The sequence below is a fragment of the Pseudorca crassidens genome, chromosome 14, assembly GCF_039906515.1.
Source record: "Pseudorca crassidens isolate mPseCra1 chromosome 14, mPseCra1.hap1, whole genome shotgun sequence".
NCBI lineage: Eukaryota > Metazoa > Chordata > Mammalia > Artiodactyla > Delphinidae > Pseudorca > Pseudorca crassidens.
Genome location: NC_090309.1, coordinates 20,515,056 through 20,540,982, shown reverse-complemented (window position 1 = coordinate 20,540,982; position 25,927 = coordinate 20,515,056). Strand labels below are relative to the sequence as shown.

At 39.3% G+C, this 25,927-nt stretch overlaps 1 protein-coding gene and 1 non-coding gene across 3 annotated transcripts in view; both read left to right on the top strand.

The window, feature by feature from the left end:
- The window catches only part of CTNNA2 (catenin alpha 2), a 1,189,124-nt gene that overhangs the window by 165,096 nt on the left and 998,101 nt on the right, over positions 1 to 25,927 (top strand). The window lies entirely within an intron of this gene.
- Positions 21,253 to 21,359, top strand: LOC137206251 (U6 spliceosomal RNA). Its single transcript, XR_010934567.1, has one exon. It is a non-coding gene; the product is annotated as a U6 spliceosomal RNA (small nuclear RNA).

Sequence of the window (25,927 nt, the reverse complement as noted above, 5' to 3'; positions counted from 1 at the left end):
TGCTTTATTATCCTATGAGTATTGCTATGTATTGTATTGTATTATATCCTATGATAATTGTTGCCATATTATTATCTGGGCTTTGAAAAATAAAGGGAAAGTAGAAAATATGCTTGATTTTTTAAGATCTCTTGCAGCATGGTAGTTAAGTTTAAAAATGAAAAAAAAAAATGTAGAAAGTACTTGAATATGATGTTAATCCAAAACATAGCTATTGTAAATGTACTATGGAACCCTGTGGTAATGGCTGAGATGGTAATTCCGTCCTAAACTGCAGTTTTCAATGCCTAATTTAACATGAACTCTCAATTTACACTGTTGACAGAAACTTTCCAAGCTTGCTTTCATCTCCAAGGGGAATTTTATAAAGAGATGAGACAAAATTCCCATAAGCTGACTTATTCAAGCATGGTAAAAATGATTTTCACCAATATTAAAAATTTTGGAATATTTTGATGGCTCGTACAGTTTTAAATGGTTTCCAAACTTTATCCTTGACAATAAGCGTGTTTCCTCAGAAAGAACAGGCACAGGTGTTAAGTAGGTAGTTTAATAAATTTATTATTTATTAAATTTCAAATTATTGAAAATTTGAAATTATTCAAAATTATTGAAATTATTCAAATTATTATATTTCAAAATATTAAATTTCAAAATTTAAAATAGCTAAACATCATAGAAAATTGACATTGTTTTTTTCTTTTTTTTGCGGTACGCGGACCTCTCACTGTTGTGGCCTCTCCCGTTGCGGAGCACAGGCTCCGGACGTGCAGGCTCAGTGGCCATGGCTCACGGTCCTAGCCACTCCGTGGCATGTGGGATCTTCCCGGACTGGGGCACGAACCCGTGTCCCCTGCATCGGCAGGCAGATGCTCAACCACTGCGCCACCAGGGAAGCCCCAGAAAACCGACATTTTAATTGTGCAAAATATTTTCTTGTTCAGTGTGGCTAACATCAGACCACTTTGGTCGATAAATACTGTTCTGGTGGGTGGGGCTGGATCTTGTCTTTCTGGTGGGCAGGACTGTGTCTGATGGTGTGTTTTGTGGTGTCTGTGAACTTAGTATGATTTTAGACAGCCTCTCTGCTAATGGGTGGGGTTGAGTTCCTGTCTTGATAGTTGTTTGGCATGAGGTGTCCAGCACTGGAGCTTGCTTGTTGTTGAGTGGAGCTGGTCTTAGTGTTGAGACTGAGATCTCTGGGAGAGCTCTTGCCGATTGATGTTACATGGGGCTGGGAGGTCTCTGGTGGTCCAGTGTCATTAACTTGGTTCTCCTACCTCAGAGGCTCAGGCCTCTCACCTGGCCAGAGGACCATGACCCTATCAGCCACACGGCTCAAAAGAAAAGGGAGAAAAAAAGAAAGAAAGAAAAAATAAAATAAAGTTATTGAAATAAAAAATTAAAAAATATATATTATTAAAATAAAAAAATAAATTAATAAGAAAAGGAAAAGAAGAGAGCAACAAAACCAGTAAACAAATCCACCAATGATAACAAGTGCTAAAAACTAAACTAAGATACACATATAAATCAGAAACTAGTCAGTCACATACAGCAAACCCCAAGTCTACAGTTGCTCCCAAAGTCCACCACCTCAGTTTTGGGGTCATTCATTGTCTATTCAGGTATTCCACAGATGCAGGTACATCAAGTTGATTATGGAGGTTTAGTCTGTGGCTCCTGAGGCTGCTGGGAGTTATTTCCATTTCTCTTCTTTGTTCACACAGCTCCTGGGGTACAGCTTTGGATTTGACCCCGCCTCTGCATGTAGGTTGGCTGGGGGCATGTGTTCCCCGCCCCGACAGGACAGGACGGGGTTAACGGAGCAGATGATTAGGGGGCTGTGGCTCGCTCAGGCCGGGGGGAGGGATGGGTATGGAATACATGGCGAGCCTGCGGCAGCAAGGGAACCAGGACATTGCAACAGTCTGAGGTGCACTGTGTGTTCTCCTGGGAAGTTGTCCCTGGATCATGGGACCCTGGCAGTGGCGGGCTTCACAGGCTCCTGGGAAGGGAGGTGTGGATAGTGACCTGTGCTTGCATACAGGATTCTTGGTGGCTGCAGTAGCAGCCTTAGCTTTTCATGCCCGTCTCTGGTGTCTGCACTGATAGCTGCAGCTTGTGCCTGTCTCTGGAGCTTGTTTAGGTGGTGCTCTGAATCCCCTCTCCTTGTGCACCCCGCAACAATGGTCTCTTGACTCTTAGGCAGTTCAAGACTTTTTCCTGGACTCCTTCCTGGCTATCTGTGGCGTACGAACCCCCTTCAGGCTGTGTTCACGCAGCCAATCCCAGTCCTCTCCCTGGGATCTGACGTCCGATGCTGGAGCCTCAGCTCCCAGCCCCCACCCACTCTGGCAGGTGAGCAGAGAAGCCTCTCAGGCTGGTGAGTGCTGGTCAGCACCGATCCTCTGTGCGGGAATCTCTCCACTCTGCCCTCCGCACCCCTGTTGCTGCACTCTCCTCCGTGGCTCTGAAGCTTACCCCCACCCCACCCCCGCCCCCATCTCTGCCAGTGAAGGGGCTTCTTAGTGTGTGGAAACTTTTGCTCCTTCATAGCTCCCTCCCAGAGGTGCTGGTCCCGTCCCTATTCTTTTGTCTCTGTTGTTTCTTTTTTCTTTTGCCCTACCCAGGTACGATGGGAGTTTCTTGCCTTTTGGGAGGTCTGAGGTCTTCTGCCAGTGTTCAGTGGGTGTTCTATAGGAGTCGTTCCACATGTAGATGTATTTTTGGGGAGGAAGGTGATCTCCACGTCTTATTCCTCCGCCATCTTGAAGGTCCTTTCTATTTGGAGTTCTTTTGAATAAATCATCCTCCAAATAAAACTTTGGGAGCTTGCTGAATTGTAAGTGAGAATCTGTAGTTCTATTCCTAATAAAATCTGACAGAAATGGGTTAAGTCCAAAACTTTTATGATGGGAAGGCATCCAAAAGGTAAATTCTCAAAATGATTTACATTTTACCATCCTTACCATATTATTCTGTAACTTAAATTACACCTTTATATGCTAATAGCAAGTTATTTTATTATGAGCTATTCATGTGGAAGCATAATCAATCTTAGCATAGTGAGTGGTTACTGGATATAGTGTTATTTCCAGAAGACATATATTAGTGTACTCAGATTTACACAGCAAATTAAGCATATCCATGAAAACTGTAGAAAGGAGTGATGAAAATTTATGCATGATTTGTAATATTTCAGTTAACCATACATTATTCTGAAATTTTTCACCAACTATAATTCATAATATCAAAAACTTGAACATCTTTCTCTTTTCTGTCAATTTAGAAAAACATGGAATTTCTTTCCCTTGTTTGTTTCTTGCTAGGTGGACTTTTAATAGTTTAGTGATTTAAGCCATTTCAAATGAGTGCATTAGTTAATTTATATCCCTCACGTATTTTTAAATTCTCTGTTAATTTTTTGAACACTTCCTAACTTTTCTGTTTATGCATCTACATCAGTGAGTATTAGTATCAAGTTTCTCATTAGCATTCAGCATGACTTTGAATCCAGGTCTTAGGGAATGAGAGCCAGCTTCTTGAATATTCCTTTATTTTCTCTTTAAAAAGTTCCATTTACTTTTTTCATGAAGGACATGCACCTTTTGGAACTAGTGGTTCTTCCCATTATTACCATATTATGCTTCACATGGCTTCTTTACCTTCTTCTAAAAAGTAAATAAATAAAAACTTTTGCCATTGAAAATAAACAACACAATATTACTAAGTGGCAGAAACACTGATGAAAAAATACCTGCTGTTGCAGAATATAGATACAGCCACAATCTGTAGATTGTGGATTTGTTTTTGGAGCCTAAGACATGGCAGCTTGGTATCACTACTTGCTGTGATAGTCTAGATTTATAAATAGGACTATATGATCATTTAAGCCAGAAGTCCCCAGTGAAGTGGAGGACGAGTTGCAAAAGGTCTAACCATGAGGACTAGATCATCACATACAGATTGGGAAATGGGAATATAGCTGTTTGCAACCCCTGCCTTTACCCCCTATCTGGTAATCTCAGCACACCAGATGAGGTGTGTAGGTGGTATCTGACATTAGTATCTTGCAAGTAAGACCCTGAGATCTACAGACAGATCCTGATACCATTTGGCAGTATTATTATGTTTTGAAATACTTAATAATTCCATCTTATCTTAGATATTGCCCCACTTGTGGAATATTGTTAAGCATGGCATGATGAGACCAGTATGATAGTAATTCTTAAGCTTATTAAATAAAGAATAACAGAAGAATATTTGGTAACACAGGGTAAGAAAATATCTAGTAGTTGAAACCATCAAATGCAAATATTTTAAGTTTCCTGCCACTACCACCTTCTAGTCTAAAATAGCATGTTGCAAGAAAAGAAAATGTGATCTTTTGAGTTAGTCTGATCTCTTAATGGCCTGTATAAATAAATGGACACCCTTTACAATAATTATGGCTTGCCAATTTTGGTGCCTTTTCCCACTTGTGAGTTCCTTAGTAAGTATTTTTTTTTAAATTCTCAGTATCTATATAATCTTACTTTTTAAAACAGCAATTTCTGTATTTTTTGTAAAAATGATAGTTTGACACAATGTTTTTTTTTACAATTTGAGTTTGGTTAATTGAAGCCAAGATTTGTGGTTAATGCTTTTGGCTTTGAATCATATATTTATTTTTGACTTCATCATGTTCTGTTTGCTTACATTTTGTAGGTTAATTTGATTTCATGATGCTTCATTTTTCCTTCCTGCATTAGTTTGCAATTCATATTTTCTTTTCTATACCAAAATCAAGACTGTAAACAATCTTTTTCATATTTTTTGCCAACACTTTAAAAGACATATCAATAAATAAAGCTGAAAATGGAAATATGTGTAAGTGAAATCTGCTCATACCCCTGAGAAATAATAATTCCACTGCTAACTGCTCAAAGCACAGACTGAGATGGTGACTCACAGGGCTACTCTGATCCTGTGGGTGAGATGATGCCTTAAGAGATGCTGCCCTGTGAGGTCTATCCTTCAGGATTGGATGTTGTTGCCTGGCTGATAACCTCTTCTTTATAATGTTGATCTGAAATAAATAAACTGCCAGATATTTCCCCAGAAAAGTCGAGTTTCTTCAGGATCAATAGAGAATTGCCATTTGGGATCTGCAACCATGCACGGCAAGCCATGTGATAGTCCCCCCATGGCAAGGGAAGGAGAACTCCTCTATAGAGGAGAAAAGCAAGTTGGGAGGGCTGTAGTAAACAAACAGTCCATGGCTTTTCATTGGCTGAGTCTTTCCTGGGAAAGCAGAGGGGTGTTTCTTCTTCCTGCTGGGCTTTAGTATCATCACAAGACACAAGAGCTCCCCCTTCTGGTCCTCCAAATCTATTAAATTGAGATTTCTGTTTATTAATTTTACAATGTTTACTGTGTTAAAATGCCATGTCAGGAAGAAAGAGATTTTCCTCGATCCTTTTAAGTTCCTTTTGCTGGTCCAGGAATTAAAATAACATGAGACAGGGCTTCCCTGGTGGCACAGTGGTTGAGAGTCCACCTGCCGATGCAGGGGACACGGGTTCGTGGCCCGGTCCGGGAAGATCCCACATGCCACGGAGCGGCTGGGCCTGTGAGCCATGGCGGCTGAGCCTGTGCATCCGGAGCCTGTGCTCCACAACGGGAGAGGCCACAACAGAGAGAGGCCCGCGTACCGCAAAAAATAATAATAATAATAATAATAATAACATGAGACAGATTAACAGAAGAAAATCAAACAAAAGTTTAATAACATGTATACATGGGAGAGACCCAGGAAAACTTGAGTGACTCGCCAAAATGGCAGAAACCCTTAACTTAAATACCGGCTTCAGCTAAAGACAAAAGAAGATGTTGGGGTTAGTGGTTTGGGACTTCAAAGGGGAGGAAGGCAATTCACTTAGAGATGAAAAAACAGATGTGTGATAAACAAATGTTTGCTGGGCCAGGAAGAGACATTGGGACACAGAGAGGATACGGATCTTCAGGTGCTGCCTAGAGTTCCCCCAGCACACCCAGCCCATATACTTTGCAGATATCTCTATTCCAGGAACAGGCCCTCTATCTAAATCCCTTTAGGCAGTTAAGGGAAAAGGTCAAAGTTTCTTCCTGAGTCTTTTGGGCCTTGATTATTTTTACTTCAAAATAATCCACATGCCAAAGAGATATTTTGGGGTGGCAAATTTTGCTCCCCTAAAGCCAAAAGGAGCAAGAAGCAGAATGGGGTGAGGTCCCCAATGTAGCCAAGGCTAGATTACACGGTCAACATTTTTGTTAGATTGAACTCAGTATAGCTCAGATAAGTGATAGCAATGGAAAGCATTCTGTGCTTTCTCACTAGTCCCATGTTCAAATTACTGAGTACTTTTTTCACATACACCCTGCCAGTGGAGACTGCCTATTACCTCCTTTCCACCCACTTGTCTATCTTGTAAAAGGTCTAAGAAGATGACAAGAAACTCTGATCAACAAAGCATATAGTTTTGAGTTAGACATCTTCATGGAGAAGAAAGAAGAAACAGCATTCTGAAGAAAGCAGGAAATAAAGGTTAAAGTTTAAAATTCATCTTTAAAAAAGGAATGGATTTTCAGCTTTTTTAAGTGCCAGAAGAAGCAGTGAGAACCAAATGCAATAATGCCTTGGAACCTCTTAGCACTTGGCATGTAGAAATGTGTACTGCATTTTTGCTGCTATTAGGAGAAGAAATGCCATGTAATTTGTAGTATACATTTAGGGTAAATGAGATCCAAAGGCAACATGAGAGTCACCAAGTTTTCACACACCTGATTCCTGGATTACTGTCTTTTTAGCCACTGAGAGATGGAACTTCTCATTGTGTGTGGATCACATGTGCCATAGGAGAACCTATCATATGAAGATAAAATGCTTTCTTTTTTGTGGGCCAACTAACCATGAATGCATGTATAGTGGGCAATAAATGAGCAAAAGGCTGCTGAGTTAATTTATAGCTTCAAAGAGCAAATTAAGTTTTCTCCACATATACATTTTATAAGCTAACAAATACTTATTTTCTACAACAAAAGAAACAAATGTTTTACAAGTTGATGGGCATCCAAAGCCTCTGGCCACGATTGTGTTCTCTGAAGATTAATGAAATCCCTGCCCTAGTCGGGTTCTTGAAGTAAGCAGTTAATCAGCCATCATTTTAATACATCCATTAGCCTTGGCACCATAAAGTTAATAGGAAATAAATTTCTGTAGAAAAAAAACAAACCACAGTTTTAGAAATCACTCTCTCATGATCATTAACAATAATTACCAAAATTAAAACAAATTTAGTCAAGTTAAATAGAAAAGAACAGAACGTGAATAGAAAAAGTCTCTTTAATTTGTTCTAAGAAAACTACAATTTTTGTAGAAATATAATGAAAAGAGAAAAGGATCTCACAGTGGAAAATGAACTTTTTGAAAAATATAAACAAAATATTACCATCCTATATTTTTATATATTTATTTTCATCATTATAAGTTAATGTACATTTTAGAAAAGTTGAAAATCTAGAAAAATTCACTAAGAAGATAATGGAAAATAAGGTAACTAACTGAAATGTTGAGTCATCCTAATATTTGCCTATGTAAAACTTTAACATAATTGAGGAAAAAAAATAATTTGCTTTATATCATGCATATTTACCCATGATATTAAATATTCTTCTGTGTGACTTTTTATGGCCTCATGTTATTGTACTGGTTTGGTCTTTGAAGATTTTGCTTAGAAAGTTTTTCATTGTTTGGGTATTTAGGTTTTTCCCAGTCTTTCTCTACTACAAATTATTATATTATTTTAGCAACATATAGTTTTGTGTCATGGTTGGTTGACTTTACAGCACAACAATTCACCTTTTTATTCTTTGTCTCACTGAAAAGTTATTTGTTCCTTTTTGAAGGAAAAATACCAAAACTTAAAAATTAACTTTTAAAGTAAAGTGTTACCTTTATCTATTTTTTCGTAGTATAAACCTGGATTTCCATGTATTTGTATGGTTTAAAGTACAAAAATAAATTATAGCTCTTTGGGGGGGGATCAAGTTAATTGTCTGTATCAAGAGTATAAAGGATGTCAGGGGAATGCAAATCAAAACAACAATGAGATATCACCTCACACGTGTTAGGATGGCTGTTATCAAAATATATATATATATATATATATATATATATATGCGTATATATATATATATATATATATATATATATATGACAAGTGTTGGCCAGGATGTGGAGAAAATGGAACCCTTTACACTGTTGGTGGGACTGTAAACTGGTGTGGCCACTATGGCAAACAGTATGGAGTTCCTCAAAAACTTAAAAATAGAATTACCATATAATCCAGCAATTTCTCTTATGGGTATATATCCAAAGGAAATGAAATCAGTACCTCAAAGAAATATCTCCCCTCCCATGTTCATTGTAAGATTATTCACAATAGCCAAGATATGGAAAACAACCTAATTGTTTGTTAATGGATGAATGTATAAAGAAGGTGTGGTGTGTGTGTGTGTGTGTGTGTGTGTGTGTGTGTGTGTGTGTGTGTGTATGAAATATTATTCAGCCTTAAAAAGAAGGCTGTATGTATGAATGACAAACTGTATGAACCTGGAGGATATTATACTAAGTGAAATAAGCCAGGCACGAGGAAAAATGCTACATGATCTCACTTAATATGTGGAATCTAAAAAAGGTGAATACATAGAAGTAAAACTTAAAATGGTGCTCACCAGGGGCAGGGAAGTGGGGAAATGGGGGTGTTGGTCAAAGGTTACAAAGTTGCAGTTATATTAGATGAATAAATTCTAGGGATTGAATGTAGAGTATGAGGGCTATATTTAAAAATACTGTATTTTATATTGCAAATTTGCTAAGAGAGTAGATTACAGGTGCTTTCAATACACACACACACAGAGTAACTGTGTGGGGCCATAGATGTGTTAATTGGATTAACTTTGCTATAGTAATCATTATATAGATGTATGTATATGTATATCCAAACATCATTTTGTATAGTATATATAATTAAATATATATATTTTTTATTAGAAAAACATAAAATAAAGGATGATAGGGAAAAAAATTCTAGTGATTTTGTTTTTTAAAAAGTTGACCTTGGCTAGAAAGAACTATTTTGTTTGTTTTCCTTTGTGAATACAAAGTAAGAAAACCTTTTCTTCACTCACCTTTTCCAGCATTTTTAGGCAGAGTGTTTGTGAATTTGTAAAAATAAAGGAATGGCCATTTGCCTTCTAAAATAGAAGACACTCATCTTTTAATTTCTGTGTGTGTGTGTGTGTGTGTGTGTGTGTGTGGGTGTGTGGGTGATGTGTGTGTGTATGTGTGTGTGTGTGTTGCAGCATTTTTCTCAGTATCTGATTTCTTCTGTGGTGTTTTTTTAGTGAGCTTGCGATCACTTTCATTTTTATATGTTTACTTTCTCTGTTCCCTTAGACTGCCTCTATCTCTGTTCAGTGTTTCATTTCCTAATAAGCCACATTCAAACTTTATGTTCATGTTTTTCCCTTCTGAATATATTCTTCTCTCCTGTGGCCCCAAATTCTAATACAGTCACGTATTTACTGAGCTATACATAGACCTGTGTTGGAGGCTGTGGGGCAGTGGTTCTTAAACTTTAGTATGCAAGGGAATCACTCTGGGAGCTCATTTAGATGCAGGTTGCAGGGCACAATTTCTTGAGTTTCAGATTTGGTAGGTCTGGGGTGATACCTGGGAATTTATGTTTTTAAAATGTACCCTGTATGATCTGATGCATGTGATTCTCGAATCACACCCTGATGAACGGTACAGATCTTCCTTATCCTACTGTGGAGTTATGTCTCAATAAACACATTGTACATTGAAAATGCGTTGAATACCCCTAACCTACCAAACAGCATAGCTTAGCTGACACTGCCTTACATGTGCCTACAGGTAGGCAAAAATCATCTAACACAAAGCCTCTTTTGTAATAAAGTGTTGACCATCTCACGTAATTTTGAATACTGTACTGAAAGTGGAAAACAGAAAGGTTGTAAGTGAATTGGTTATTTCCTCTTGTGTTCTTGGGCTCGTGGGTGACTGAAAGTTGTGGCTGCAGCTGCCCAGCAGCAGGAGAGAGCATCATACCACATATATCTTGCCGGAGAAGAGATCAAATATCAAAATCGAAGTATAGTTTCTACTGAATGTGTACCCCTTTTGCACTATTGTGAAGTTGAAAACTTATAAGTTGAAACAGCGTAAGACAGGGACTGTCTGTATATTCAAATGAATATGACACCTTGGCTTCCACATAGCTGTTAGAAAAGTCAGTGCTCTGCTTTGGAGAAAGCTTCTTGAAGGAAGTAAATATTGAGCAGGGTCTGGAGAATTTGGTTTGTTGGAAAGGCAACAGTTAATTTCAAGGAGAAACACAGATTGTGTTCCAGACCCCTCTCATCTTCCATCTTCACTGCTTGGTGCCACCTGCAACTTCAATTTATGTGCATCATGTTATCTGCCCTTGTCTGCTGTTGTCTAGTCCAAGAATGTGCCATTCTTCAGAGAAAACTCACAGGAGAGAAAAGAATGGATAAGAAATTGCTAAGTGGCATGGCCCCATAGTAAATCATCATAACAATGAGAACACCGTATTGGATAAACAGAGAACTTTTTAAAAAAGTTCTCTAGGCTCTCTAGCCTATGGTTGTACCCATTTCTGACTTACCATCATCTCTTATTTACTTTCTTTTTTATTGGTGTATAATTGCTTTACAATGTTGTGTTAGTTTCTGCTATACAACAAAGTGAATCAGCTATATGTTTACTTTTAATAGGACAGATGAAACATATATATATACACACACACATATATATATATATACACATATATATATATATATATAAATAAATGGGAAACAGCCAATGAGAGATGACATGAAGGTGGTTAATGCCATCAAAATACTTGTTAAGTACACTAAGCTGATTTCACATTGATTTTTTTTTTTATTATTATTGGCAACTTCAACTGATATTCAAGAAAAATCCCGAGTCTCTAAAAGCACTTGGTTCTGAGAGCTGTTTTCTAAAGTGTCTGTATGTTATTGCCAGCTGGATTTAAGTTCCATCTAGAATTACCACAGGAAATATTTATTAGGTACCCTTTGCTAATGCTATTTTGGATAATTCTAGTGGTTAATAGTGGTTGATATATTGACATTAGCATTCTTATTTTTTACTGTCACTATTGTTTGTGACAGTAGTTGTATATTTAAAAAATAACAAGCTGGGATATTATTAGTAAATTGTTTTTAGTTGTATGTCTTTTGGATTAGCTGAAATAATGAGCACCTATTCTGTGATGTAAAATGTGGGAATACAATAAATGTCATGAATGTACGTATCCAAACTGAATTGATTTCTTTACAATTTACTTTTAGCTGAAGAAAAATGGGAGAAATAGTTACCTAATGCTGAATAGAAGCCATTGTAATAAAGAAGAGACCTGTGGGTGTGTAATTGGTACTGATTCAAACTGTAAGAAACCAATAGCATCTAATTTTATGGCTGTGGATAAGGCATATTTTTTTCTTGTAATATTAAAAAGACTTAGGATTCTTATGAAGAGGGTGGAGAAAGCATCTAGGTAAAGTTGAAATAAGGCATTTAGTCTTCTATCAAGAAAAGGCATGTTCTGTATATGACTTGGAAAAGCTGTTTGGGACTTAGGAATTATATCATTGCTTTGTAGCTTATAAAAAACAAATATGTGGCTTTCTCTGATTGCTAAAGCATAGAATGCAACTTTAACTAGGTAGAGTTTTATTTTCAAATTATTTTTAAGCATTGAGTATCTCTTATTTATAAACATATTCAATTACATTATGGAGAACAAGGTACTTTTGGGAGTTCATTAATAAAGAAACTGAATGGAAGTCAGGAGTCTTGGAGGTGTTTTCGATTTCATTATGCTATATTTAGGGTCTAGAACAGTGTTTGGCAAATAGTAGTTACTCAATAAAAATTTCTAAGCTGAATGAATATTTCTGATTCTGCTACCTTTACAAGGCTATAAAAAATGCAACTTCCTCTCTCTATAATAAATTTAACTTCTATTTTAAGCCCTTATTCTGTTGGGGAGGAAGAAATGCATTCTCAGTCAAGTTCTAGGTTCCTCCTATGTTTCACTGGATCTAAGTTCTGGGGGGGTTTATGTAGTGTAATGTCAGGATACTGGGTCAGCTATCTAACCCTCTGGGTCACCTGCACCTGTACATGAGGGTCCCTGAGAGAGGCCCATTGACCAGCTGGTCTCCAGCTCTTGGTGCATCCAGGTCCCTGCTGAGTTGTCCCTTGGCTTTCATTTCACAGTGGCAGGTTGAGCACATCCTGTATCCTCTCTCTCCTGCCTCAAAATCCAGGAAATGATAGAAAATATACTTAACTAAATAAGTAACAGATAATTAAATAGCTGAGCTCAAAAGCATGTTTGAAAACTTTTGGTAGAACAAGAATTATGAAGAATCCACAAAAAATCAGACTGATTGAAGAAGGAAACTACAGCTCAGGACTTCCGTGGGTACCTCCTGCTGGAGAACACAGATATGGTGCTAAATTCACATCCAGAAGTGGATGAAACTAAGATCAGGGGTGGTCAGCTTAGGCCAGGGGTGACAAGGTGCTGATTCGTCGGAAGGAAGCCGGTTCATCCTCTAGACCTCACGCCCCTCCCTGGGCCCCACGTACCAACTGTGGTTTCTGAATCTAGTTGAGAGCAACAAGTCTGGGATCTTGGTTTCAGGGAGCCAGGTGTGCCTCCAGGGTGATCCAGGCCCAGGTGAAAAGTTTTAGGAACGCCTACCCGCAGCATTGCTTCACCACTGTCACTTAATGTTCTGTCCAGATACTGGTGTGGGTCTCTGCCCCACAAACAGGTACAGCACACAGTGCAAAAGGGGATTTCAGCTATAAATATGAGCATACAATCAAGACTCAGCAGACATTTGAGGAAAACCTACATTATAAAATATAAATAAATAAAAACTATAAAGTTTAAAATAGCAAACTCAGAGCCACTCTGGGGTGGAAAGAATTCATGCTGAGATGTGAGGAACTCTGGAAAGCTTTATAAATACATCAGCTCCCTAGACTCATTGATTCTTAATGATCTTGCTCTGTCTGTTGGGCTTTGCTGAGAAAAGAGCACAGGTTCCTTCTGCCTTTTGAGGGAGGTTTTGTTACCTTCTCATCTTCAAATCTAGGGTGATCCTCCTTGAGGTTTGCTTAGTACAGTCTGAGTTTACATGTGTTTTTAGGTAATTATCTATAGTGTCCCTTTGATGATAAAACATGTGATTATTTACTCAAGGATTATCTGGGGAACAGGGAACAGGATCTAGGGTCTCTTTCCTCAGGTGCTTGTGACTGTCTAAATACCCACTGCTTCCTCATCAGACAATCTGTCTCCCTCCAGATTGTAGAATCCTTGGTTAGGCTTGTGATAGGTAACCTAGTTCTTCTTCACCAGGTAATCTGCCAAGTCTGCTATCTGTTTGCTGAGTCCTCTCCCGGGGCTCTTTTTTCCCCTCTCTTTTCTGCTAAAGCTTCCCTAATCTTAAGCAATAAATCCAAATGGCTTAGGTGGTCCAAATGGGGAAGAGTAAATAGGTAAAAGGAAGAGTGCTAATAAGACACACACACACACACACACACACACACACACACACACACGTTAATATTCTAAACACTGTCCTACAACATCACTAAGTACCCTGTGGTCTTTGGGAAAATTACTTAAATACTCTGAGCCTTTGTGTCCTAATGTGAAAGCTATAAGACCTTTGAGGTTTCTCCTAGCTCTCATGATAAAATCATCCAGCTTGGGGTTTGCAGGAACTTTGGGCATCAATTAGCCCAACCACTCACCCCATGTAGACCTTCTTTCCATATATTTTTACCATTTGATTATGCAGCCAACATAAGAGTTCTTTAAATAATGAAATAGAGGAGATAAGAATAACATTAATTTCTAAAAATTAAGTTTAAAAGGTGTGTTTGACAGAAAAGAAAAGAAATGAATTCAGAGGCCCGTGAATGCTGTGGAAAATGACAAAGTACTGGTAAGTAACCACACTTTTTGGACATGTCTAACATGGGCACCCTGTCCTCAGGAAAGGCAGTTAAGATTTGTTGCAGCTCATTGAAGAATAGATAAAATTTTAAAAAAACAACAACAAAAAGCTTGATCCAGTACTTGGCTTATAGTAAGTTCATAGTAAATGACAGCTTGTTTTTATTTTGGCTGTGGTGGTAATGGCTGTGCTGGTCCTTGAGGGTCTGGGAAGGAAACTGTCTACAGAAAGCAAATTACGTAGACGAGGCAGAAAGTTATTTTCAGAATCTACTACATTATGCCCAGAGCTCTCCCCTGGATCGCCTGGTTTTGAGACAACAGTTCCCAGCTGATCAATGCCCAATTTTAATGCTACAATTTCAAGCATCATCATACTTTAAAGTAGAAAGCCTCCCAAGGCCTTGGTGATAGGCTGTGTCCCTGAGTTCCCAAATCCTTGTGTTCCTGTATGCAACTTGCTCCAGCTGCCGACCCTTCACTGACTGAGTCCATTAAGGGTGTCATCAACCTTCACCTCCTGGGCTCTTTGCATCTTTCAAAGTAGAATGGTGGCCTCAATTGTCTTGGCAGTCATGTTCCCAACTTTCCAAATTTCATATTTTTCTTAGACTTTTGAATCCTCTTAAAAATACAGACTTGCTCTCTCCTTCACTGACAATGTGAAAGCCTCTCTCTTGAAGACAAAATCTAAATCACAACACTCATTGAAATCTACAGATGTTCCTCAACACTCTCTGATTCTATGGACAGCTGCTTCTGTCACCACTGCCTTCACAGCTCTCCCTCTGCTGTTCTGGTTTTTATTTATTTTTACTTCAGTTGTATTTGTGTGTGTGTGTGTGTGTGTGTGTGTGTGTGTGTGTATAAAATAAACTATACCTGTGTGGCCTATGATATAGAAAATTAAGACCCCAAAATGCATGCTTACAAAATAGCTAATTTAGGAAGTGATGATCAGCATTATAAAAGAGAGTTCTTTGCTTCCCAGATCTTTTGTTGTCATTTATTTTTAACAGTATGTTTCTCTGGAATATTTAAAATATAGTTTAACTTTCTTTAACTGATTGGTTTTACACCTAGAAAATAATATGTTGAATGAATAGAATGAATTTTTTTTCAGATGGGCACATAGGCGGTAACAGCCTGAGAAAGAGAATTCAAGGTGTGTATTAATAATAAAGCCCCCCACCTGGGTGAGCTGGGGTCCCGCCTTGCTCCTCACACCACCCCCTTTCCCCACCACCTCCCTAAGCCCTTTCCTGGCAGATCTGAGATGACTCACATGTCCACAGTGGCAGTCATTAAAGATGTCCTGCTCTGTTGTATATATGTACCACATCTTCTTCATCCATTCATCTGTCAATGGACATTTCAGTTGTTTCCATGTTTTGGCTATTGTGAATAGTGCTGCTATGAACATAGGGGTGCACACAGATTAACCTATTTATGAATAAGAAACAGAATCATGGACATAGAGAACAGACTGGTGGTTGCCAAGGGGGGAGGGTGTTGGGGGAGGGATGGAGTGAGAGGCTGGGGTGAGCAGATATAAGCTTTTATATAGAGAATGGATAAACAACAAGGCCCTACTGTATAACACAGAAAACTATATTCGATATATTATGATAAACCATAATGGAAAAGAATATTTTAAAAAGAAATGTAAAAACAAGTAAATAAATAAATAAAATGGGTTGATCAAATGTGCAAAAAAAAAGTACATTCCTAGGATTTTCAACCTGTAAGATGATATCTGCAAATAGAGTTTAACTTTTTCCTTTCTAATCTGAAAAGAAAAAAAATCATGTTTGAAGACCAAAAGAAAAAAAAAAAGGCATCCTGCTCTGGGGCCTCTGCTCCATCCCATTCTTCCTTCCCCTCACGTGAAGCTGTGAACCTCACTGCACCAGAGCCCCTTTCCCGCCTCTGGGGTCCTCGGCCAGCCCCGCTTTGTGCTGTACCGGCTAGTGGGTTTTGTTTCCGTGTCAGCACTTCCCAGGACTGTCCAGGTATTTGCTTTGTTAATGTGTTCTGATTTTCCTGGTGCTTTTTCACTCTTTCAGTGTCCTGCAGCCTCTCCCTCCCGCTCCACTGAAGATGTGCAAAAGCTCCCCTTTGAGGTGTGTGGTGGGAAGGGGGGAGGATAGTAGTGTTCAACCTCTTCTCATTCAGGTGATACAGTGTGAAGAGCTGTTCCCTCTGTCTCCACCCCCACCCCTTTCAGAACACAGAGATCATCTCCACGGGGCCCTCCTAGACCCACTTTGCCGCTTTTGCATCGAATTCGGCTCTTTCTACACTAACTGTTAGGACTTGGAGGTTCCTCCAGGTTTCATTTGAGGGACCAGAAATGATTTTTTTATTTATTTAAAAAAAATTTTTAATTGGAGTATAGTTGATTTACAATGTTGTGTTAGTTTCAGGTGTACAGCAAAGTGATTCAGTTATACATACATATATATATATATATATATTTTTTTTTTCAGATGCTTTTCCCTTAGAGGTTATCACAGAACATTGAGTATAGTTCCCTGTGCTATACCGTAGGTCCTTGTTGGGTACCTATTTTATATATAGTAGTGTATATGTTAATCCCCAATTCCTTATTTATCCCTCCCGCCCCTCCTTGAGGAACCAGAAATGTTTTATAACTAATTGGGAAAGGGACACGAGCAGCACAAGTAGAAGAGAAAGCAATGTTTAAACATTCCTATTTTGAAATTTTTGTTCTTATTCTTACTTTTGGACTCATTCTCATTGACACTTGGCAGCAACTTTTACTATGAAAGTTCTTGGTTTTGGTGGTGTTTTAAACTAGGCAGCAAATGAAGGAAACAGAAAGTCTCAGGGATTTAGAGATTTACCTTCCCTTAGGATCTCTTTCCTTTCATGAATATTTACACTGTGGATCCAGCTAATTCCTTTATACTGAAGAGATAGGGCATTTGAATGTTATTTTTAGTTTGAGGCCAATCAACAAAGGACACTTCGTACTGTAGATGCTCCTGCTCTGCCAGTGGCCTCACAGGGACAGTCTTACTGATGTACTTGCATTTTTTATCTTATTTCCTACTTTAAAAATAGTTCACAGGGGCTTCTCTGGTGGCGCAGTAGTTGAGAGTCCGCCTGCCGATGCAGGGGACACGGGTCCGTGCCCCGGTCTGGGAAGATCCCACATGCCGCGGAGCAGCTGGGCCCGTGAGCCATGGCCGCTGAGCCTGCGCGTCTGGAGCCTGTGCTCCGCAACGGGAGAGGCCACAGCAGTGAGAGGCCCGCGTACCGCAAAAAAAAAAATATCAAAAATAGTTCACAGAAGTAAAAAAAATAAAATAAAATTGTAAAAGACAAAAAAAAAAATGGACTGTGTACATAAAATGAAGACTTGTCCTTGAGTGTATTATACTGGAATTCTAAGCTACTGGGAGGCAGGACCTTGTCTCCAGAGGCTTTTGAATTCTTATAGTACCAGGAACGCCATTAGGCATCAGGGAGGCCACTGATAGAGAGTTTCATCAAATATGTGTTACTGATTCAGAAGAGTTCCAGGAAAACTAAATATTAGGACATTCTTGGTGTAATTCATCTCCAGGTGTTTTCAGTATGGGGAAAAGTCAACATAACTGTGAACTATTATTGCTGCTGTCACCAGGGGATTGTTGTAAAATTCTGGAAAGAGGGAAGGTGACTTTTTGATCAGAGCAAAGCTTTGTATGTGTAATTACACTCATCACCTGTCCTAAATGGCTGCTGCAGTGCAGCGTTGAGACCTTCGGCTCCACAGAACTTCAGGACAGCAATTGGAGACAGGAAATTAACTGGAGAAGTTAAAAAAATATAACTGTATCATCCCATCTAACACTTTTCTGTCAGTTTTTTATATGATTTATTCTCTCCTGCCCCCTGCCCCAAAAGGCAGTCCTTGGAGGCATTTTTTTCTGAAGATTTCCCACCTTCTGTAAAGCCTTCCTTTCTGTTAACAAAGGGACCTCTGACTAGACCACATCAGCATAGCTGTTAAATGTACAGCTTTTGGCATCACACGGACATGTGTTCAAATCCAAGCTCTGCCACTTCCAAGCCCTGGATCTCTGCACCTATTACTTAATCTTCCTAAGTCTTTATTTCCTTTTCTGTAATGTGGAGGTGATGGTGGTAACAATACAGATGTCAGTGGGTTTTAGGAGAGTTAAATGAGATAAGCAGAAACTAATACAACATTGTAAAGCAATTATACTCCAATAAAAAAAAAATGAGGTAAGCAAAAAGAGCTGCTATCCATAAATGTCCACAAATGTTATTAGTGAAGAAGGAACAAAATGAAACCTTGAACTGACCCCTTTACACAAGTCAGCTTCACACACGAGTCAAAATCATTCGCCTCAAATTTCCTGTTACTTTGAACGAAAGCATCTTTTAGGACATAATTACACAGTTCTGAACCTTCATTTTCTTTTCTTTTCATTTTAATTTAATTTTTTTTACTATTATTACTTTTTGGCTGTGCCACGCAGCTTGTAGGAATTGAACCCAGGCCACCGCAGTGAAAGTGCCAAGTCTTTGCCACTGGACCGCCGGGGAATTCCCTGAACCTTCATTTTTCTACTTAAATTCATTAATATAAATATGGTTTGCATGCAAATGAGTAGGTCCAGTGTGTACAAGTAACATGGAATGCAGTGTGAAAATTTAACTATTTCAAAGAGAAAAAGATTTTGTTGGGAATCCTATCTAGCTTGACTACGTACTCACGGGGTACTTGTCTGGCTATTTATTTGGACTGCTTGTCCTAGAGATGGCAAATGGTATTGACTATGGCAGTACCAAGAGAAAAGTCTTAAAATCCCCCTCAGTGGATTCCAAAAGTTATCTTTGAGGTAAAATAGGAGGTCTTCATTGGTAAGAAATTACACTTGAAATTTGATTTCTTCCTAGGAAGTGGCATTGCTTCTCTGTTTTATGTGATTCAGATTAATAAATACAGAGGAGCAAAAATGTTTGAGGACTGGATTAACATCTACTTTCTTTTTGTCGAGTGAAATCATTTTCCTTTAAAATTTTTAGAGTAAATGTTTGTAAGCTAAGAATTTGCATAAAAAATCTGAACCTAAATTGATTTGAATTGAAGTAATCTGCTTCCCTTCTTTTGGCAAGACTCAGATTTAAAGCCTGAACAAAAGGCTTTAAATAGCACCAAAATGTCTACTGGCCCCTTTGGCTTAGAAGTAGTGTTTGTAACAAATATGACTGTTCTCCAGCCATCCTTTGGGGAGATTATGTGAGGAGTTTCCCTCTTTATAATGCTAAGTAGATCATTGGTACATTTTACTCTCAAGAAGGCTCCCTCCCAAATTGCTATGTGTCTCCACTCACCAGAGACCCTTATCTTGCCATGCCAGTTTCTGTCATTCACCTCTGTCACTCCCATCTGGGACTGACTTTTAAAATTTATTTTTAATTTTTTATACAATTTTTAAAGGTATACTCCATTTAGAGTTATTACAAAATATTGGTTATATTCCAGGTGTTGTACAGTACACTGTTGTAGCCTATCTTACTCCCAGTACTTTGCACCTCCAATTCCTCTGCATATATATTGCCCCTCCTCCACCACTGGTAGCCACTATTTTATTCTTTATATCTGTGAGTATGCTTCGTTCTTTGTTATATTCACTAGTTTGTTGTATCTTTTAGATTCCAAATATAAGTGATATCATACAGTATTTGTCTTTCTTTATCTTATTTCACTTAGCATAATGCCCTCCAGTCCAACCATGTTGCTGCAAACAGGAAAATTCTATTTTTTTATGACTGTCATATATATATATATATATATATATATATATATATATATATATATATATATGAATGACATCTTTTTATCCATTCATCTGTTGACTGACAGGTTGCTTCCATATCTTGGCAATTGTAAATAATGTCACTGTGAACATTGGGGTGCCTGTATCTTTCGAATTAGTGTTTTTGTTTCTTTCGGATGTACATCCAGGAGTGGAATTGCTGGATCAAAGGGTAGTTCTATTTTTAGTCTTTTGAGAAACCTCCATATTGTTTTCCAAAGTGGCTGCACCAATTCCCACCAACAGTGTATGTGGGTTCTTTTTTCTCTACATCCTTGCTAGCATTTGCTATTTGTGTTCTTTTTGATTACAGCCATTCTGACAGGTGTGAGGTGATATCTCATTATGGTTTTGATTTGCATTTCCCTGATGATTAGCAATGTTGAGCATCTTCTCATGTGCCTGCTGGCCATCTGCATTTCCTCTTTGGAAAAATATCTATTTAGTTCTTCTGCTCATTTTTCAATTGGTTTGTTTGAGTTTTTGATGTTAAGTTGTATGAGCTGTTTATATATATTGGATATTAATTCCTTATCAGTCATATCCTTTGCAAATGTTTTCTCCCATTCAGTAGGTTGTCTTCATTTTGTTGATGGATTTCTTTGATGTGTAAAAGTTTTTAAGTTTACTTAGGTCCCATTTGGTTATTTTTGCTTTTATTTCCTTTACTTTAGGGGAGGGGTCCAAAAAAAAAAACACTGCTGCGATTTATGTCAGAGTGTTCTGCCTGTGTTTTCCTCTAGAATATCCCATCTTACATTCTGATATTTAATCCATTTTGAGTTTATTTTTGTGTATGGTGTTAGAGAATGTTCTAATTTCATTCTTTTACATGTAGAAGTTTTCCCAGTACCACTTATTGAATAGACTGTCTTTTCTCCGTTGTATATTCTTGCCTCCATTGTCATAGATTATCTGACCATAAGTGCATCAGTTTATTTCTGGGCTCTCTATCCTGTTCCATTGATCTATGTATCTATTTTTGGGCCAGTACTATGCTGTTTTGATGATGTAGTTTTGTAGTATAATCTGAAGCCAGAGAGTGTGATTCTTCCAGCTGTGTTCTTCTTTCTCAAGATTATTTTGACAATTTAAAATTGAAATTTACATACCTGGAGACATTCCTCATTGGTTGCAGGTACTGCAGGTGCTTGGGGAAATGCACCTACACCCCCAACGCATACAGTCAAAGGTAACAACTTACGTGGTGTGGTGGTTGGGAGAATTAGAATCAAGATTTAAAAATCATTTGGGTCGTGCTCACTTCGGCAGTACATATACTAAAATTGGAACGATACAGAGAAGATTAGCATGGCCCCTGCGCAAGGATGACACGCAAATTCGTGAAGAGTTCCATATTTTTACTGCAAAAAAAAAAAAAAATCGAAAAAAGATATATATTTTCCGGGTCCTGCACCAGCGGGAGAGAGCTGTGAAGGAGGAAAAGTGTCCACACACTAGGAAGCCCCTTCGCGGGTGGAGGCTTCGGGAGGCGGAGTGGGGGAGCTTGGGAGCCGCGGAGGAGAGCACAGCAACAGGGGTGCGGAGGACAAAGCGGACAGATTCCAGCGCAGAGGATCGGGCCGACCGGAACTCGCCAGCCGAGAGGCTTGTCTGCTCACCCGCCGGGGCGGGCGGGACTGGGAACTGAGGCTCCGGCTTTTGTCGGAGCGCCGGGAGAGGACTGAGGTTGGCGGCGTGAACACAGCCTGCAGGGCGTTAGTACACCGCGGCTGGCCGGGAGAGAGTCCGGGGAGAAGTCTGGAACTGCCGAAGAGGCAAGAGACTTTTACGTCCCTCTTTGTTTCCTGGTGCACGAGGAGAGGGGATTAAGAACGCTGCTTGAGCGAGCTCCAGGGACGGGCGCGAGCCGCGGCTAAAAGTGCGGAGCCCAGAGACAGACATGAGACGCTAGGGCCGCTGCTGCCGCCACCGGGAGGCCTGTGTGCGAACACAGGTCACTAGCCACACGCCCTTCCGGGGAGCCTGTGCAGCCCGCCACTGCCGGGGTCCCGGGATCCAGGGACAACTCCCCCGGGAGAACGCACAGGCGCGCCTCAGGCTGCAACGTCTCGCCGGCCTCTGCCGCCGCAGGTCCGCCCCACACTCCGTGCCCCTCCCTACCCCCGGGCCTGAGTGAGCCAGAGCCTCCGAATCAGCGGCTCCTTTAACCCCGTCCTGTCTGAGCAAAGAACAGACGCCCTCCGGCGACCTACACGCACAGGCGGGGCTAAATCCAAAGCTGAGCCCCTGGGAGCTGTGAGAACAAAGAAGAGAAAGGGAAATCTCTCCCAGCAGCATCAGAAGCAGCGGATTAAAGCTCCACAATCAACTTGATATACCCTGCATCTGTGGAATACCTGAATAGACAACCAATCATCCCAAATTAAGGAGCCGTGTGGATGAAAGGCTCTTGGTGCTGCAGCCAGGAGTCAGTGCTGTGCCTCTGAGGTGGGAGAGCCAACTTCAGGACACTGATCCACAAGAGACCTCCCAGCTGCACATAATATCAAACAGCAAAAATTTCCGAGAGATCTCCATCTCAACGCCAGCACCCAGCTTCACTCAACGACCAGCAAGCTACAGTGCTGGACATCCTATGCCAAACAACTAGCAAGACAGGAACACAACCCCACCCATTAGCAGAGAGGCTGCCCAAAATCATAATAAGTCTACAGACACCCCAAAACACACCACCAGACGTGGACCTGCCCACCAGAAAGACAAGATCTAGCCTCATCCACCAGAACACAGGCACTAGTACCCTCCACCAGGAAGCCTACACAACCCACTGAACCAACCTTAGCCACTGGGGACAGACACAAAAAACAACAGGAACTACGAACCTTCAGCCTGCAAAAAAGGAGACCCCAAACACAGTAAGATAAGCAAAATGAAAAGACAGAAAAACACACCGCAGATGAAGGAGCAAGATAAAAACCCATCAGACCTAACAAATGAAGAGGAAATAGGCAGTCTACCTGAAAAAGAATTCAAAATAATGATAGTAAGGTTGATCCGAAATCTTGGAGATAGAATGGACAATAGAATGGACAAAATGCAAGAATCAGTTAACAAGGACCTAGAAGAACTAAAGATGAAACAAGCAACGATGAACAACACAATAAATGAAATTAAAAGTACTCTAGATGGGATCAATAGCAGAATAACTGAGGCAGAAGAACGGATAAGTGACCTGGAAGATAAAATAGTGGAAATAACTACTGCAGAGCAGAATAAAGAAAAAAGAATGAAAAGAACTGAGGACAGTCTCAGAGACCTCTGGGACAACATTAAACGTACCAACATTCGAATTATAGGGGTTCCAGAAGAAGAAGAGAAAAAGAAAGGGACTGAGAAAATATTTGAAGAGATTATAGTTGAAAACTTCCCTAATATGGGAAAGGAAATAGTTAATCAAGTCCAGGAAGCACAGAGAGTCCCATACAGGATAAATCCAAGGAGAAATACGCCAAGACACATATTAATCAAACTGTCAAAAATTAAATACAAAGAAAGCATATTAAAAGCAGCAAGGGAAAAACAACAAATAACACACAAGGGAATCCCCATAAGGTTAACAGCTGATCTTTCAGCAGAAACTCTGCAAGCCAGAAGGGAGTGGCAGGACATATTGAAAGTGTTGAAGGAGAAAAACCTGCAACCAAGATTACTCTACCCAGCAAGGATCTCATTCAGATTTGATGGAGAAATTAAAACCTTTAGAGACAAGCAAAAGCTGAGAGAGTTCAGCACCACCAAACCAGCTCTACAACAACTGCTAAAGGAACTTCTCTAGGCAAGAAACACAAAAGAAGGAAAAGACCTACAATAACAAACCCAAAACAATTAAGAAAATGGGAATGGGAACACACATATCGATAATTACCTTAAATGTAAATGGACTAAATGCTCCCACCAAAAGACACAGATTGGCTGAATGGATACAAAAACAAGACCCATATATTTGCTGTCTACAAGAGACCCGTATGCTAACACATATATATGGAATTTAAGAAAAAAAAAATGTCATGAAAAACCTAGGGGTGAAACAGGAATAAAGACACAGACTTACTAGAGAATGGACTTGAGGCTATGGGGAGGGGGAAGGGTAAACGGTGACAAAGCAATAAAGAGGCATGGACATGTATACACTACCAAACGTAAGGTAGATAGCTAGTGGGAAGCAGCCGCATAGCACAGGGAGATCAGCTCGGTGCTTTGTGACCGCCTGGAGGGGTGGGATAGGGAGGGTGGGAGGGAGGGTGACGCAAGCGGGAAGAGATATGGGAACATATGTATATATATAACTGATTCATTTTGTTGTGAAGCTGAAACTAACATACCATTGTAAAGCAATTATGCTCCAATAAAGATGTTTAAAAAAAAAAAAAAATCATTTGGGTCTTTGTGGTCCCAGATGCACAGCCTGAATTCCTATTTATATATGGGGGAGGAACAGTAGGTCGCCCCAGAGAAATGGAACTTGGTGTCACTGAAGGAAAGTCTCCCTCATAGCACTCTGCCCCAAAGCTAATCTTTCCTACTTCAAACCACTGAAGAACAGAAGGCAATCTGAATCCAGGGTGTAACAATCCAATGGGGGCTCAAGACTGGACAGTTGGAGTGAGGTAGTGGAGCCAGGATAAAAAGCAAGTGAGAGCATGCTACAACTGTGAGGTCAATAGGCTTTTGGCTATGCAACTAAGAGTAAGGGGACCTAAGAATGATGCAGTTCTAACCTCTTTGGCATATAGTTTTTGGGTGGAGATATGTGTGTGTGTGTGTGTGTGTGTGTGTGTGTGTGTGTGTATTTAACCAAAATAAAACTTTCCAAGGAACATCATTTGTGCATACTTCAGGCACTGCTTTCTGGTATTTTCTCTCTTTTCCACTGCCCTGCCCTATTGTAGTATAATTTATTCTATAAAATTTTTTAAAAAGTGACCTCAAATCATTAAATTGATTTTGCAACCCAATAATGGGTCATGAATTTTAGTTTAAAAAACTGTAATTACATTTTAACGTGTGTATATAATAGTTAAATAAAAATAATATGAATCAACACTGATGATAGGGATCTACTAGATTGTTTCTAAACAGATTTCAGAGATGATGTATGTAAATTGCTTTTAGCAAATACTCTGATATACGGTACAAAGTCATTTATCATTGGCTATTATTTTTGTGTGTAAGATGAGACAGTTATTTGCATAAAAGTTTCCAACACTTTATTGAATTATTTGAAAACAGAAACAAAAATAACAACAGCAACAAGTGACAAGTACAATAATTGTTTTGGATAAGTTGCATGAGGGAATTTGGTCCATGGCCAATTGATTAGCGCATGCTGCTTTGTTTGCCATGAAATGAAGATACACATTTCCTTTACTCTATGTCAATAGGTGAGACTGAAGGGTTGTCAGAGTTTCCTTTAAATGTTTTGCTTTCTTTGTCCCTCCTGAGCTGACCTCTTTCCTAGTCCTTCTTCTGGGCTATGTGAGCTCAGCTCTCCTACCCAATTCCTCATGAGCTGGAGGATGCTACAATTAATGCTGATGGTGGAGAGAGTACATTACTTCATGAGAGAGGATTGCTTTCTCCCTTTGCTCCAAGATTTCACCTTATGGTGATTGTATTTTCCTTATACTTTGATTTATGGGATAATATTAATAGATATACTGATGTTAAATATTCTCATACTCTGTAATTAAATATATTATTCCTGCTAATTTATTTTTTACAGATACTACTTAATTACTTATGCTACCATTTATTGTAAAGTTTTGAAATTATATTCTTAAATTAGGTTAGTATATAACTAGATTCTTGGAGTCATTCGTTCATTTATTAATTTATGTGTCATTAAACAAGTGTGAATTCAGTATCTGGTCTTAATGGAATTTGTAGTCTGGTAATAGACACATGAAA